At 42.8% G+C, this 18499-nt stretch overlaps 1 protein-coding gene across 1 annotated transcript in view; it reads left to right on the plus strand.

Moving 5' to 3' along the window:
- Positions 1-948: 948 nt before the first annotated feature.
- Positions 949-18499, plus strand: part of phc2b (polyhomeotic homolog 2b (Drosophila)) — a 117345-nt gene continuing 99794 nt past the window's right edge. Inside the window, exon 1 of the mRNA XM_056273488.1 lies at positions 949-1052. The gene's annotated coding sequence lies outside the window, so the exon portion shown is untranslated. The remainder of the gene's footprint in view (positions 1053-18499) is intronic.

Consider the following 18499-nt stretch of genomic DNA (forward strand, 5'->3'; position numbering starts at 1 on the left):
TTGCTGTCCATTCAATTTGCATGCTGGTCATTTCCATTTGGACGTATTAACCCGAATTATATGTTGTCTTATACACGTTGAAAGATGTTGAAAGTTGATGGGGTTGCATATGACACATAAACTTCATGTATAATGTCAATAAATTTAGTTGAGTAAACATTCTTAGGGGAAAAATCCGTCTCTGACATTTGGTAACTGCTTACACAAAATGAGATTCATGAATTGATATTGTTTAATGGGCAGGAAAAGTGCATTGCTGACAACAAATAGGGGTCAGTGAGTTATTGCATAGGTGTTTGATAACCCCCCCTCGCTCTCTCTCTCTCTCTCTCACACACACACACACACACACACACACACACACACACACCCATAAAACGAACAAAAAGGTCCTGACCCTGAGCACAATGCTCAGTGCATTTGCATGCACCAACTTTTCCCTTTGCAGACCTTCGTTCCAGTCTGTTAAACCACGGTCAAGGATTTGTTCAGGAAATCATGAATCATACTTTTATTTTTGGCATAATCCAGTCTTTGCATAACTAGTTCCTGAAATATGCAGCGTTAGATGCATTACGCCCCCCCACACACACACACACACTCAACTCATACATGACCTGATAATGGGGATTAGAAAAAGCAGATCAAGGTTGTTAATATGTGTACTTATAAAACATATTTCGACATTCTCTGTGTCGGAGTTACTTGATCTCCTCTTTTGAACCACGCAGGTAAATCCGGCGACAGAGGGAAGTGCGGACGTAACAGGGCCAAGGATTAAATGCCCGCTGTTACCATGGAGATCTTGACAGTCGTGCCGATTTGACAGGCGCCTCGGCTTTCCCCCCATTGGCCGAAAACATGTCACATGTCAGTTTTGGAATGCAAATGAAAAGAGTTCCTCTCTCCCGCCCCTGCTCTTCCACTGGCGCTGGTCTATTCCGAGACAGTCGGATAAAACCGACGTCCACAAATGGTTTAGCGTATCAGGAAAACATCGAGGGACCGCCGGCGGCAACGATACGCGGCTGCCTACGAGGCCCACGCTAAAGGTACGACTACAAAACAATTCGTCGCACAATCGGCTGCGACTCTGCAGCCGCACTCTTTGGGTGGTGGTGGCGGGGGGAGTGACAGAGTGTTATTGGAAAACGTGAGTTCAGGCCAATGATCTATCACAACTGGCAGCGACTCGGGAGGAAGGCAGCACCATTCCTAGCTTGCTTGCTAATGTGGCAACGATAGCCACACGGCTAAGTGGAGTCTACAAAGTCTCTGGTGGTCCAGGGAACTAGTCGTACATCGAGTAACAACCATCCAAGAGGCGCCGAACCGCTACTCGTGTTGAAACGCGTGCGAGTACGTGATCAGGCGGATTAAGAGGGGTCGAGGTTGGAGGTGACTGCAAAGAGTGTATTGTAGAGTTTACAATATGCATAGCAGCGTTTCCAAGCTAGTGGGCTAGCCGGCAATTATGTATGTTGCTTGTGGCTTTAAGTCGTTCTTGGCCCCCAACACGTTGGAGGAATTTAAATAAGATTAGCGAAGTTCCCTTTGAGAAACTTCAAACTTCGTCCCTCGGGTCATGACCCTTTTTTGTATGAGGGAGGGGCCCGTTATTTTGACAAGCGCAAGACGTCTGCCAGCCATGGCCTGATAATAGGCTGCGAGATTGAAGCGCAATTGGAGCAATGTGCCCCCTTGGCCTTCCAGTGACCCAAATGTGACCAAAATAAAGAACTTGTTTTAATGAGCCCGCATCGCGTCCATTCAAGCGTGTGTCCGTACAGTCCGTGTACATCTCTACACACCCCCCTCAATTCCATGTGTTTTCAGCCAGAGCACCGAGAGGGTCAATTAGACTGTGTCCAGTAATTTGCTTAATACATGAATGAAAAGCTTCAAGTGGCTCAACGGAGAAACTCTTTGAATTTGTTCATGCCTCCTGAAGTTAACTGTAGGGGATTCTTGTTTTATCCACTCAGCGTAACAGCTGGCTGTTATTATGGGATACAGTGTCTCTCCCTCTCTCTGGAACCAATGTCATAACACCCCTGGGAGAATCAGCCAAAGGCAATTCTTAGCATATAGCCTTATTAGAAAGCCTGGCCTAATCTCTTAGGCAGTTATTGAGTCAATTCGTTCTCGCCTAAGAAATGTTACTTTGTTTTGGAAAAGGAGAGGACAGATAATCCTAGCCATTTTTTAACTTTATGTTTGAGTTGTTCCCTTGCCCGTTTTCTACATGTCAGCCTCTTCACTTCCACCTGTCAGGGATATTCATGGTCACAGCATTTTAATTCATTTGTTTGGGAAGCCTAATTGTTTACTTTTACAGAATTTTTTCGAGTGATATTTTATTGGAAGGTTTTAAGCCAATACTATCTACTTTTCTTATCATTACAAAAGTTGGCCAATGTGAAACTACTACTGGCTCGTTTTTTATTTTTTACCCTGGGTTGTTAAGCCTGTCAGTTGAAGCCCGAAGATGTAAATGTTGTTTATGCAAATATTCATACAAAATCAGGTTCCCGCCTTGGTTCATGCTGCTGACCCCTTCTGCAGCTGCCAAATTGCCTGCTAGTTTATTCAAATGCCTTGGCCCAGAAAATTGGGCATAAAATGTGAATTAGACACAAATGAGGCTATTAGAGGCAAGTTATGTTGATGCCCCTAAAAACATTTAGAGGAGCCACAACTGGTAGTGGGAGAGCCTTAAGTGGGACTGATGTCAAACTAACCATTATTAATAACTGCTACTAACTAACTAACTAACTAACTAGCTAGTGGTGTGGCTGTTTCAGATTCTGTTTAACTCAACAAGGATAACTTAAATGCAGACTGTTACATGATGTGTTAAACTGGAATCTTAGTTTAACTTAGGGTCTTAGAATGGCATCAGAGTCTTAGGAGACCGCTTGAATTGCAATGTGTTCCCAGATCAGCTTGGATGGATATAAAAATCACAAGGTCTACTTTTTGTGTTTTTGGCTGCTTCAACAACAACCCTTTTCTTCTAGTTTGAATTTTGTATCTTCACTCAGTTCCTCACCATTAGACACAGTCATTTCAATGAATAGCTGAATTTAAGGAAATCTATTTATGATCAGATATGGTCCTTTTTGTTTCTCGGAAAAACATTTTTTATTGCGTTTGCTCATTTGCAATAATCAAACATTGATCAATCAAGTGACTAAATTTTGATCAAAGAAAAAACTGAAACATTGCACCTTTTGATATAGCTTCCAGTAACCTCTGAACTTACTACAACAGCACGCAAGTATCTTGTTACGTGTCAGGTCAGACCAGAGGCCATGCATGTCAAATAATGACATCCACACTGTTAGGAGTAAAAAAGGCTTTTTGAAGGATAGTTTACTCTTGTACTGGAGCTAATGTGTTGTAACATTCTGAGCAACTGCTGAGCTTTCTGTGATCATCTGCCATCACTATGACTCTGTTGTTACCACAGAAAGTAATAACTTCATTGTGCAAATGGAAATGTAGACTGTGCGTGTGCGTGCGTGCGTGCGTGCGTGCGTGCGTGTTTGTTCTTGTTCTTGTTCAGTGATATTTTTGGGGACCAATTTGAGTTTATAGCCATAAGAGTGAGGACATTTTTGCAGCGTGAGGACATTTTGGCCACTCCTGACCTCTTCAGGGGACTATTTCAGGGTTAGGATTTGGGTTCATGGTTAAGGTTAGAATGAATCTTTTCACAAACATTGCCGATGTACTTCTACTTCGTCTAAGTAGGGTAAAGGTTGGTTCTCCCCAATGTCCGCAATTGTAAAAAAAAAAAAAAACTTTCTGTTGCTTTTGATTCTGTCTGTGATCACTTTTGTGTTTCAACATAGTGACTATATTCAACTGCATAGCTGTAAAAAAAATAGTGATTTGTACAGGGGTCACAAAATGTCCTGAAATTGCCATTTAGAATTTTTTTACCCTCAGTCAAATCACTTTTTCGTAGATGTCTGACAACAGAAACACAAAAATATGTCAGTGACAACACCTGTATAGTGTTATACGCTATGTTGAAAAATGTGTTGAAATGTGATCACACAAAGCTGCCTTTTTAACATTGTCCCAATCTTTCCCTTACAAAGATGAAGCAGAAGTACTTCAACCATGTTTGTGATAAAGGTCTACCTGGATTAGGTTAAGGTTAGGCATGTAGTGCTGATTGTCAAGGTTAGGGACTAGGGAATGAATGGAGTCAATGAAAGAACCTCGCAACTGTAGAAAAACAAATGTGTTTGTGTGTGTGTGTGTGTGTGTGTGTGTGTGGTGCTAGAGCCTAGCAGTTTCACTTTCAAGCTACTCCTAGGCTGCTTGGCAAAGGTAAGGGGGCAGTCTAGGGGCTGTTCTGTCACTTCGTGATCCAGTTTACCTCCCGATAGCTTCCCCCCTAAGGGTGGACAGGCTGGGCATATCCCCAAGCTGGTAGCATGGAAATAGGAAGGACTTCAATTTCCCCTTTTGCTGTAGCTTACTCACCCTGCTCATACCTGACCTATTTTCCCCTTGGTGTAAAGAAGCACAGAAAGGATCCCTCTGCAGAATGCTTTTGATAAAACGCTGTCTACAGAAGCCTAGTGCTAATCTTAGGGCTTTGGAGGAACTGTTTGAGGGCTGTATTTATAGATCAGAGGAAGATCCTTTCATTATTCTGTGCGCTTGTCTCCCCACCATCCTCTGTTTCTCAGTTTGTTTCTCTTCAGGTTTGCCTGAGCTAGTAGATGGATTTTGGAATTCAAACAGTTTTTTTTTCCTTAAACAAATTTACATGTTTGAATGATACCACATGTATATTAGGGATGCACTGATACCAGTATCAGGTATTGGTCCGATACTGTCCTCATGTGCTCATACTCGTACTTGTGAAACTATTCCGATAAGAGTGCACCCAATACCCAACTAGACTTATCCAGTGGAAATTGTGAAAAGTGAGTGGTGCCATTTTCCCCATTCGTACTGGAAGAGCAGAAGATGGAGCCAGATGTGGAGTGACAGCCGAGAAGCAGACAAATGCGTCGATATGTCATTTGTCCAAACAGAGCGAGAAATGACAAAGTTCCAAACGTGTGTAACTCGGATGAGTGCAGACAGCCCAGGCACAGATGCAGCTTGTCACATGGGCAGGGAGAAGCTGTTTTTTTTTTACCTGCAACAGTGCGACTGTGTTGCGTTTGATTGCGTGCCAGCCATGTTTTCTGCTTCACTTCTGCCTCAACAGGTAAAACCTAGATAGGACTGTTTAAAAAAAAAACCAAGTAGAATCTGTTTAAGCATGATTAAAATTAATACCCCATTTTACCAGAGGCAATGCAACCTTGTGTTTTTTTTCCATTGCACATTAAAATAAATCAGTCAAATCAATATATATCCATGATCCTGTAGTTAAAACGATGTAATAAATTAATTCAGTACCAGTTAATATAGCCTATGCTACCAAAGCCTGCAAAGCCAACTGCATTATCACTTGGCAAAACTCAGTGTGCACGCAGTGAAGCTTAATACATGGCTGGCACGCGACTACATGCAACACAGATCCAGTTGATGTAGCAGGTAAAAAAAAAACAAAAAAACGCGCTGCTCTGCCCACATGACACGCTGCATCCGTGCCTGGCACTAACATCTAACACAGTGTTTCTCAACCCAGTCCTCAAGGACCCCCTATCCTGCAGATTTTCTTTGCAATCCTGAATAGGTACCTGTTTGTAGTTATTCAACCAATCAGCAATGAATGTCTGAGTTTGCACACCTTGCATAATTAAGTGTTATGAGATGACTGGTTGAGTAAGTACAAGCAGGGCTACCTATGCAGGGTTATAATGAAAATCTGCAGGATAGGGGTTCCTTGAGGACTGGGTTGAGAAACGCTGATCTAACATAATTCCGTTGTTCTACTACAGTTGTATGTTGTACTGAAATCCACTGAATGTGTTAAAGGCTGCATTTAAGTGAAATGTAGGGCAGTGCCATGTTTGTTCAGGAAAACACAAAGTTGAATGGTAAAATGTCAACAACAGAATCATGTATATTTAATTTGTTACAGTCAAAAAGTGAGGAATATCTGATGAAAATAAAACATGTTTTCAAAGAAACTGTTAGAACTGTAAGGGTATTATTCAGTACTCATATCGGTACTCGGCCACTGAGGATGCACAAGCCAGTGCATTCTTAGTGCCGGTCCCAAGCCCGGATAAATGGGGAGGGTTGTGTCAGGAAAGGCATCCAGTGTAAAACCTTTGCCAAATCAAATTTGCGGATCATAAATCAGATTTCCAAACCAGATTGATGGAGGCCCGGGTTACCGATGACCGCCACCAGTACTGTGGGCCAGCAGGGTGCCAGAGGAAACTATGCTACTGTTGGTCGAAGGAGAGGGAGAGGGGGAAGGCATGTCCAGAGACAGCAGGAGAGGAGGAAGGGTAAAAGTGTGGAGGTGAGAATCGGAACTTTGAATGTTGGCACTATGATTGGTAAAGGGAGAGAGCTGGCTGATATGATGGAGACAAGGAAGGTAGTATTGTGTGTGCAAGAGACCAAGTGGAAGGAGAGTGAGGCCAGCAACACCGGAGGTGGGTTCAAACTCTTCTACTATGGTGCGAATGGGATGAGAAAAGGGGTAGGAGTAATTCTGAAGGAAAAGTATGTCAAGAGTGTGTTGGAGGTGAAGACAGTGTCAGACAGAGTGATGAATATGAAACTGGAAAACAAAGGTGTGTTGATGAATGTTATCGGCGCATATGCCCCACAAGTTGGGTGTGAGATGGAAGAGAAACAAGAATTCTAGAGTGAGTTGGATGAAGTGGTGGGGCGTGTACCCAAGGACGAGAGAGTGGTGATTGGAGGGGACTTCAATGGGCATGTTGGTGAAGGGAACATAGGTGATGAGGAGGTAATGGGCAGGTATGGTGTCAAGGAGAGGAATGTGGGAGGACAGATGGTGGTAGATTTTGTGAAAAGGATGGAAATTGCTGTGATGAATACATATTTGAAAAAGAGGGAGGAGCACAGGGTGACAAATAAGAGATGATGAAAGTGCACACAGGTGGGCTATATCTTATGTAGGACGTGCGATCTGAAAGGGATTGGAGACTGCAAGGTGGTGATGGGAGAATGTAGCTAGGCAGCATTGGTTGGTGATCTGTAGGATGATTTTGGAGACCAAGAAGAGTAAGAGAGTGAAGGCAGAGCCAAGGATCAAATGGTGGAAGTTGAAGAAGGAAGATTGTTGTGTGGAGTTCAGGGAGGAGTTAAGACAGGCCCTGGGTAGTAGTGAAGAGTTGCCGGATGGCTGGGCAACCACAGGAAGGTACTTGGTGTGTCATCTGGACAGAGGAAGGAAGACAAGGAGACTTGGCGATGTAATGAGGAAGTCCAGCAAAGTATACAGAGAAAGAGGTTGGTAAAGAAGAAGTGGGATAGTCAGAGATAGGGGTGTAAGAAAAAATTGATACACTTGAGTATCATGATATTATCTCTTGTGATACTGTATCAATTCTCAAAACCACGAAATCGATTTTTAATTGTTTACATGTAAAGGTTCGTGACAAACATTTTGTGTTGTGTAACCCCACGACCACTAGATAACAGTGTTGTAATCTATCTTCAGCCATTTGACTCTTCCACTCCGATTCAACAACGTAAACTGAGACAGGAAGTAGCATAAGCACAGAGAACACAGGCCTATAAAATTGCAGTATATCTCCTTTCTTACAGTATTGCAATATATCGCAATTTATTGAATCGTAACCCATGTATCGTGATACGTATCGTATCACCAGATTCTCTCCAATACACAGCCCTAGTCAGAGAGATGAAGAAAGTACACAGGAGTACAAGGAGATGCAGCTAAAGCAAAGAGAGAGAGGTAGCAAAAGCAAAGGAAAAGGCATATGGTGGGTTGTATGAGAGGTTATACACTAAGGAAGGAGAAAAGGACTTGTACTGATTGGCTAGACAGAGGGACCGAGCTGGGAAGGATGTGCAGCAGGTTAGGGTGATGAAGGATAGAGATGGAAATGTGCTGACAAGCGAGAAGAGTGTTGAGAAGGTGGAAGGAGTACTTTGAGGGGCTGATGAATGAAGAAAAAGAGAAAGAGAGAAGATTGGATGATGTGGGGGATAGTGAATCAGGAAGTTCAGTGGATTAGCAAGGAGGAATTGAGGGCAGCTATGAAGAGGATGAAGAGTGGAAAGGCGGTTGGTCCAGATGACATACCTGTGGAGGCATGGAGGTGTTTAGGAGAGATGGGACTGGAGTTTTTAACTAGATTGTTTAACACAATCTTGGAAAGTGAGAGGATGCCTGAGGAGTGGAGAAGAAGCACACTGGTACCAATTTTCAAGAATAAGGGTGATGTGCAGAGCTGTAGTAAATACAGACGTATAAAGTTGATCAGCCACAGCATGAAGATATGGGAAATAGTATTTGAAACTAGGTCAAGAGAAGAAGTGATGAATAGCGAGCAGCAGTATGATTTCATGCCACGAAAGAGCACTACAGATGCGATGTTTGCTTTGAGAATGTTGCTGGAGAAGTATAGAGAAGGTCAGAAGGAGACACATTGCTTCTTTGTGGATATAGAGAAAGTATATGACAGGGTGCAGAGAGAGGAGGTGTGGTATTGTATGAGGAAGTTGGGAGTTGCAGAGAAGTATGTAGGAGTGGTGCAGGATATGTTTGAGGGCAGTGTGACAGTGGTGAGGTGTGCGGTTGGAATGACAGATGAGTTCAAGGTGGAGGTGGGATTACATCAAGGATCAGCTCTGAACCTTTCTTGTTTGCAATGGTGATGGACAGGTTGATGGACAAGATCAGGCAGGAGTCTGTGGACTGTAATGTTTGCAAATGATCTGTAGCGAGAGTAGGGCACAGGTTGAGGAGAGCCTGGAGAGGTGGAGGTATGCATTGGAGAGAAGAGGAGTGAAAGTCAGTAGGAGCAAGTTGGAATACATATACATGAATGAGAGGAAGGACAGCAGATTGGTGAGGATGCAAGAAGTAAAGGTGACGAAGGTGCATGAGTTTATCTACTTGGGGTCAATTGTTCAAAGTAATGGGGAGTGCAGAAGAGAGGTGAAGAAGAGAGTGCAGGCAGGGTGAAGTGGGTAGAGACGAGTGTCAGGAGTGATTTGCGACAGAAGGGTACCAGCAAGAATTTAAAGGGAAGGTACAAGATTGTAGTGAGAACAGCTATGTTGTATGGTTTGGAGACAGTGGCACTGACAAAAAGACGGGGCAGATCTGGAAGTGGCAAAGTTGAAGATGTTAAGATTTTCGTTGGGAGTGATGAAGAAGGACAGGATTAGGAACAACTATATTAGAAGGACAGGTCAGGTTAGATGGTTTGGAGACAAAGCAAGAGAGGCAAGATTGAGATGGTTTGGACATGTATGGAGGAGAGATGCTGGGTATATTGGGAGAAGGATGCTGAATATGGCGCTGCCAGGGAAGAGGAAGGCAAAAGTGGAAGTTTATAGATGTGGTGAGGGAGGACATGCAGGTGGCTGGCATGACAGAGGAAGATGCAGAGGGCAGGAAGAGATGGAAATGGATGTTTCCGCTGTGGAGACCTCCTAACAGGAGCAGCCAAAACTAGTAGTAGTATTAGAATGGTACTCGGTATTGATGAGTAGTTGTACTTGGTCTGAAAAAAAGTAGTATCAGTACATCCCGAATAGAAATTGAAACCGGTTTCACCATAGAGAATCAACTTCAAGGTTTTTGTATTCGCTCAGTGTGTGGCCACATGTGCTAGAGCGACTTGTGCACAGACCTGAACAAATAAACTCAAGAACACAAGCTCAGCACGCTTACCTGGAATGCAGCCAGACTCTCTTTGTGGAGGTCTACTCAGCTGTGTAAGAAGAAGTCCATCTGAGTCAGGTGGCTCAATTACAGCTATTTGATAGATCTAGAGTATGGATCACAGGACATCTCTATCTTACATATTCTCGACAAAGCCAGAGCCCTGCTCTCTGTTTGGAGAGAACCTGTCAATCATTTTCAGCCTCAGGGGGATGACCATGGTGACACTAACCAAAAAGGCCCTGTAAAGAAATAACATTTTGTAGGCCAGATGGTACTCTTTCTGCTGACTAAGGTGTTATCACAAATCGGGGGGCTTGGTTGTACTATTTATCCTTTTAGTATGTTGCAAAGGAAATTGGAAACAATATAACCTTATTTGCCACCGCTAGCATTAGTTTATTTTACCATGTCCTCAATATCGACTTTGTCATCCCTACAGTGGTCCAAACTTTGTTCAAGTTCTCCATTTGTTGTGCTTGTTTTTGTACATTTTATACAACAGAGGAATTGATGATACTAGTTAGCATCACTATCTTTTTCCAAGACAAACAGAATTTGAAAACATCCCCAGCTCTGTGGCTGAAGGACGTTAACAAAATTTGTGGTGTATCATTTTGTCAAAGCAATTTTCAGCAGTTTGAACACACTGTCCATCAGAACTGACTGAAAACATGATGAAGGCAGAAATGCTGTAGTCAGACAAACACAACAAATAAATTTGGATTGTTGCCCCCTTACATAACTGAAGGGACAACAAAAGTCAACCCTGTAACTGCGGAGCATAATAGACAAATCATTTTGGGCTGTGCGCATTCAATTACCCTGCATGCCTTGCAGGGTAAACATAGTCTTTTGAATTGCCTTGTATTCCAAGGATTTCACATGGATAAAGGTGGAATGCATTTGATGTGTTTTGAACCTTAGTTTGCAGCATGTTTACTGCTGTTGAAAACCAAAAGCACCCTCTAAGAGCCTGTATGGTGCAGAGATATTTTTTTTCTCGTCGGGTCCCCAGAAGACCTTATTAAACATTCCTGGAATTGTTCATGTGCATGGCAGCTCATTGAGCGGTGGGTGGAGCTTGTTTGTCTTAACCAACCCCATGCCCTCCCCACTTTCCTCCCCCTTATGTTTTTTCCTTGGTATCTCACAGCCATTTTGGACCTTGAATTGTGGGATATGTTAAGCATCATTAAGTAGCATCACATCAAACCAAGACACTCCCTCCCTTTTTTCACCAGGCAATTATAACCACATACACACGCACAAACATGCACAAATACACACACACACACACACACACACACACACACACACACACACACACACACACACACACACACAGTTCTCCTACCAAGGTCTGAGACTCAAGGCTCACTCCAGTATGCATCTCCACAGCCAGCTAATCTATATGCTAATGAGAAGATCATAATCGACAAGGTTCGCGCATGGTTGGCCCCAATCAATACCACGTTGCACCAGTAAATGACTGAAATGGCTACATTTCATGCCACCAGACAGCTGGGTGGTGGGGTAATGCAGCAGGGCAGACCATAAGTATGCCATTATCAGACGATTGCATTGGTTTCATTGAGCCCATTCCACATAGATGAGAGCTGTCGTCATTAAAGAGAGGTTTGGATTCAGCTACAAAACTATCCTATTTCACTTTTATGAGAGGATTACCCTTTGTGCTCCTTTTTTTTTCTTTTTCATATCTAGGACTGTTTTTATAATGAGCTTCTCTTTCTATCTCTACCTGTCAGTACCCCGTTGCACACAGATTCTGATTCATGTCATGAGTTGTGTTGGATATTATGGTCAGTATAATTGTGATTTGGCTGTGCTTTGGTACAGATTTGAACTGCCATTACCCCAAACAGCAAGTTGCTGGTCAGTAATTGGCCACTTTTTGGGCCATAATACCCTTTTCTCTCTCAGCTTTGAATCATATCTCATGATATAAGAAGATTACTGTCTCACTGATAAGATGATGGGTTAGATTTCCACTCTAGATTTAGGTCATCGACCTTGTCTTTTGTAGAATAATCCCATTCTAAGCAGCTCTTTTTGCGATTATACGATTTTAAGAAAGACCTTAGTAGTAATACTGATAGGGAAATTGCAGCATTTTTCGTGATATTAGATGAGATCAACCTTATTGATCTCCATATGGGAATTATTTTTTGATAATTGTCTCTGCAAATTGTTAAAATTCTATTCCATAGTTCTCTTCCAATATGATTTTTGCAGCTATGGTGATTTAGAACTCTCAAAATGCATTTTTTTTAAATTTCATTTCCATGTGACACCTGCATTGTTTCTGATGTAAACAAAGCCAACAAAAACATATGTTTGATTGTTATGATAGCCTAGCTTCTTTTCTGTGTTGGAGGGACTATGCATCCCACAAAATTCAGTATTCTGGCAGCAGGGGAGGGGGGAGGGGTAAACCAGGGTAAAATCATTACCATCGTCTTCATTAGGGAGAATCCTGCTGTCCAATCAGCATGCTGCTCAGCACGGGGATTCCATAGCCACCCCGTTGGCTGTCGCTAGGATACCATATAATCAGGAGGCAGGCCGCAGGCTGGTTGGTGGAGTGGAGTGTCGATGCTGGGACGAGGAGCTAGCTGTATGTTGTTGGGGGTAGAAACGAGAGGGGGCTTGGATACACCACAGGAACATACAAACACACACACACACACACACACACACACACTCGCTCGCTCTCTTGCTCTCACAACACACGCATTCACTCATTCAGTCACAGCTAGTCAGTCAGTCAGCCAGACAAAGAAGAACAGCATCCTGCAGGAGGTCAGCACAGTCCCGGGGGATGGGGCATCATACCCCTGCATCGCGTTGGAGGGGGCAGAAGAGGTAAGAGCACCGTGGGTAGGGGGCTTTGTCTCTGCAACAGAACAACCAACCCCCTAACACCATCACACAACACACACACACACACACACCTACATTTTCCCTCTTCATCTCCAAAGGCGTTGTGAGCCATTACCACACATCAGGCTCTTTTCCTATCGATTAGTACATTAGGCAAATGCATTCTTGTGGTATTTATTTATTATGGGCAGTTGCAGCCAGTCTAGATGTAGACTAAAGGATGGTTCTTTACTTATTTAGTTTTAGCTCTGAGCCCTGTATAGACAGCCAGTCAGTCTGACACCATCTTAACAGCCAGGCTATGCACATCCTGTAGAGACACATCTGAAAGTCATTTCTTATGGTTCAAATGCTGATATGGGCAGACCACGAGATTAATACCACCTCTGGCTTTGGGGTATGAACACTTAAAATTTTCAGGTGGTGTTGTGACACTGGCCAATTCTGTCCAGTAAGCATTGCAATACCTTTGGTACTGTTTGTTGTTATCACATTCCTACCAGCTTTCTAGCTTTCCTGTGTGTGTATGTGTGTGTATGTGTGCGTGCGTGCGTGCGTGTGTGTGTGTGTGTGTGTGTGTGTTGGGGGGAGTGGGTGTCTCAATTGCTCCCCTGTGCTGATGAATGAGTGACCCCTCACAGAAGGAAGGGGACACAAGGCGTCATTAGTGGAGGGGATTCCCCTCTCTCCCTCCCTTCCCTGCATTCTATGAGGAGGCAATGAGAGCCAGGCTCTGCGATGTAGGCTAGTCTGAATGACTTTGAAGGAAGCAGGCAAGCTTTGGCGCTGATGATGCTTTGTTTACAACCAAAAAGCCTCCCTATCCAGACTGGATGTCAGCCATTACTTTTTCACCAACAACACATGGTTATTATTGGTGATGTGTTTATATGCTGTGAAATGTTGAATTCAGGACATTGGCTAAAGCTGATGTTTTATTCATATGGTTTGGGTTGTTGCAGTTGAATGATTTAATTTACATTTTATCATAATCATTTCCATTCCAGTTTAGCTTCAGATATGTTTGTGTAGTGATTGCCAGTTTTGTTACTACATTTTCTCTAATATAGAAAAATGTCGTTCTGCTCATTTTATGCCTGTACAGGTTGTGACATACTACCGGCAAATTGACTTTAGATGGGCATAGCAAGTAACTGCATTATAACAGTGGAAATGTAATACTGACTGTTAATCTGCTTCCATTCTTTCGTAGAAGACACTTTCTTCCATGCACTCACAGTTTGTAAATGGTGAAAAAAACAAACAAGGACAGATTTTAGGTTAATTTTTATTTTGTCTGAATTACTTTTGAAGAAAGCTGTTTTCATTTGTTTAGCCTACTTATATAATTCACATTATAATGACTTGCACCACACTAAACTCAAGTTAAAATTTACAGCTTGTAGGAAATTTCGGGGTTTTCCGGGCTAGTGAGTGCTCCTGACTCTGAGCCCTCACTATTTTTCAGTTTGGTCTGGTTTTGCCATTTTCAGGAATAACACTTAGTTTACAAACACCGCAGAATGGGTCTGAATCTTTGTCATGGCATTGGTGGGCTTTAAAACTGTACTACGCTCCTCCATCCTCTCAAAATAGACTCATGACGAGAGCAAGGAAATAGCTTTGGAACTGTGGCCCGGTATTCTCCTTATTTAATTACTTCCATCACACCCTTTCATTCTCTAACCCAGTGGTTCTCAACTTTTTTGGGGTCCTGGACCCCCTGCGTATTTTTGATCTACCCTGAGGACCCCTCCACCTGATCTTGGGGGAGGGGGGTTGCAATTTGATAGAAACAGTAGAAACTGCATTTTAAATTGCATTATAGCATTTATTCACTCTTTGGGGCAAAAATAAGAGCTTTCAGTTGTAACTTAGATATAGTTAACAAAACAGAATTCTTATGCAGTAACTTTCAGATATATGTAACAAAACAGAATATGTATTCAGTAACTTTCCGATATATGTAACAACAGAATTTTTATGCAGTAACTTTTAACAATGCAAACGGGAGCGAGATCTCTTATTAAAATACAATAAATTACACTTGTGAAACAGATGTAATTAGAGAAAAAAGTCCTGTTACCCTTTATAGTTTAGGTAGATAAAGGCCTCAGTCACATTTGAATAAAATAATCCTATTTCTATAAATGTCATAGGATCTTTTTTTTAAAGATATTTTATTTTCACGGACACCTTGCAATTACACCATGGACCCCCGGTTGAGAACCACTGCTCTAACCCATTTAAAGCCTATCGCACTCACTCAGACTCCACCCATTTACCCTGCACTCACCCTCTCTCTTTCCCTATCACCCTCCACCTTTTATATATAGCTTAACTCCTACAGCTTTTACCCCAGGGCGAGATGTTTCATCCTTTTTCAGCCTCTCTGTTTTGAATTCCCCGATCCCATCGCAGACACAGTTACAGAAAAACACTCGCGTATGTACCACTAAAATGTCAGCTTCCCGTCATCTGTTGTCTTTCCCCATCTACCTTCACCATGTATGTATATATCCAATCCTTCGTTTCTCTCCTCCCATCCCCGGGGCATTGTAGCCTCACCTGTGATACAGTGGGGGTCCCTCTGGCTCATCTTCCTGGCCCTGTCTGAACCCTTCTCTGCTTGTGCTAATGGAGAGCAGGGTACCCAGGGGGCCTGGCCTTAATAAAGCTTTAATGGAAGAGGCCTAAATTGTCTTGTCTTCATCCTCTCTTCCCAGCAACTGATCGAGAGAGAAATGGATTTAGAGAAGGGAAGGCTGTTCTGCGCCAGATATTTTTGACTCAACGATATTGGTTGTGTCTCACTTCGCTCCTCTTGTATCGGTCATGGTAGCACAGCCAAGCTAAATATTTTCACTTTTTGTTATGACGAGGATTAGGCCTGTCTGCTAGCTGCATACCAATGAGGTTTTAGTTTGAAGTATGGATCGTAAAACCAATCCATAGGGCGATCCTTCATTTTGGGGCGGTGGCATGCAGAAGTCATGTGCCTATAAACACTTGTCTTACCAGCAACATGTGCATTAGAGGATGGCTCAGCTACAATAACTGAAGAAAACTTATTCAGAGTTTGTTGATGTTGGTCACATTTGTGGCAAAATATATTCATCAGTTAAAAACAAACGCAATCTTTTTTAGGACATGATTCATCCGTTCGGCTAGACTACACATCTGATTCGGAGGACATTACAGGACACGCTACATTAGGAGATGGCATTGGCTATATTTTAGCCAGCACGTCTTTCTTGTCCTTGCTCTTAAGTTTTAAACAAAGTCGCTGTAAATCCTTAATTGCACCAATCTTGTGGACTGAGCACACACTCAATAAAACAGAATCAAATAATCTTAACGTTGCTCGGCACATCCATTTTCAATGTTTTAAAAAGCTCTCTCCATGTTACAAAGTGATTCGCTATATTTCCAGTTTGTTTCACTACAGAGGAGGATTGGGGAGAGCATTTGTGGGGAGGCGTGTTCTAGATTTCCAAAGTAGTAGGCATAGGTTTGTTAGCTGCTGTTCTTGCCGCTGTTGTAGCAACTATCTTGCATTTAGAAGTCCTCAGACATTGGTAGGCGGAGCTCTCAGATTGTCTGGTATCGCGAGACTAACAGCAACCTGATCACCTCCCCTGCCCTCTCCACCTCCCTAACCCCCTTACAACTCAGCCCCTGTCAAAAGTCTCCCCTGTGTCCCCAATGGAGCTGTTCAACCTTGTCTACTTGTTTTCTGAGTCCCATCCAATCTTATTAAGAACTGTCTCCCACCTATCTCCTCACTCATCACAGAAATCATTAACTCCTTCTTCAGCTCTGGTTCAGTCAAGTCAAGTCAAATTTATTTGTATAGCCCAATATTACAAATTACAAATTTGCCTCGAGGGGCTTTACAGCAACACAACATCCAGTCCTGAGACCCTCACATCGGATAAGGAACTCCCTAAAAAAACCTTTAATAGGAAGAAACCTTAGGGAGAGTAACAGAGGAGAGCTCTCTCTTCCAAGACGGACAATGTGCAATGGATGTTGCGTTTACACAATTTACAGAATACAACATTGAAAGAGGATAACAGAATTATGGAATTATGAAGATTTATGTTCAGTCCCAGATACACTTAAGCTGGCTGCTGTCATCCCCATCCTCAAAAAAACTGGACTCAACCCTGATATGAGCATTTCCAGCTCATCTCTAATCTCCCCTTTCTGTCAAAAATACTTAGAACATGTTGTTGCTTCGCAACTCAAAGCTCACCTCATTTCCAGCAACCTCTTTGACCATTTCAATCTGGTTTCTGCACACAGCACAGCACAGAAAATTCCCACCTTAAAGTCACCAATGACGTCCTCCTCCCCTCAGACTCTGGCCACCTCCAGCATTCTCATCCTCCTCGACCTCACTGCAGCTTTCAACACCATTAACCATGCAATTCTTCTCGCCCACTTTGAATCCTCCCTCATCATCACTAGTACTGCCCTTTCCAGGCTAAAGTCATATCTCACAAACAAACAACCGTTCATCAACATTAACAACTGCACCTCCTTCACCGCTCCTCTGTCCTAAAGTGTCCCCCGGGGTTCCTTGCCTGGTGCTCTCCTGTTAATCCTTTACATTTCCCGCCTTTGTAAATTCATGTGTCTTCATGGTCTTCAATTTCACTTCTATACTGATGACGTTCAGCTCTTCATTTCCACTAAATCCATCATCACTACAACTTACTCCAGTCTGACCAACTGCCCCACTGAAATTAAATCATGCATGCAAGCCAGCTTCCTCAAACTAAATTGTGATAAATATGACATGATCATCATCGGTATCAAATCCCTTACCAAAACCACTCAGAACGTCTGCCTCACCATTGATAAATCCACTCTGTCTCCCTCCCCACACACCCGCAACCGCGCAATCATTTTCGACAGCAATCTCTCCACTGAGCACCACATCAAATCGACAGAATGGCCTTTTTCCACCTAAAAACATAGCTCAATGTGCCCATCACTCTCATTCTGTGCTGCCGAAATTTTGATCCATGTCTTCATCACATCCAGAATTGACTACTGCAACAGCATTCTCTATGGCTCGTCACCCAAAGTCCTAGATAAACTACAGTATATCCAGAACTCTGCTGCTTGCTTCCTCACCTACTCACGGAACAACAACAACAATAACAACAACAACGTTTTGTATACCCCTGACCTCCACTGGCTTCCTGTCCCACAACAGATCCAATTCAAAGTCTTTCTCCTCACTCACAAAACCCTCCATAGCCAGGCCCTCTCCTAACTCACTGACCTGCTCCATTACTATACTTATTCTGCTCCTCCAATGCCAACCTCCTGTCTCCACCACACAGGACCAAGCACTGGACCTGGGGCGACAGAGCCTTCACGATAGCTGCCCCCCACCCTCTGAAATTCCCTCCCCAAACACATCAGAGACTGCACCAATATGTCCACGTTCAAATCATTAGTCAATTCTCAAATTTTCAGAATTGTGTAATGTGTGATTAATGTTGTGTGATATGTTTTTGGTGTGTTGCTTTTATGTTTATTTTAACTTATGTAAAGTGTCACTGAATACCATGAAAAGTGCTGTGTATAAATAAAATATTATTGTTGTTATTTGTTATTTATTTAACAGGATTGCTCATTTTGGAGCTAATGCTTTTGATACAGTAGTACAGATTGTCTGTTAAAGCCAGAATTTGGATCCAGAGAGGTCAAGCCCATTCTGTAATATCCATAGAGCCCATGGTGTAATTTGAAGTT

The sequence above is a fragment of the Lampris incognitus genome, chromosome 2 (assembly GCF_029633865.1).
Source record: "Lampris incognitus isolate fLamInc1 chromosome 2, fLamInc1.hap2, whole genome shotgun sequence".
In the NCBI taxonomy this organism is placed as follows: domain Eukaryota; kingdom Metazoa; phylum Chordata; class Actinopteri; order Lampriformes; family Lampridae; genus Lampris; species Lampris incognitus.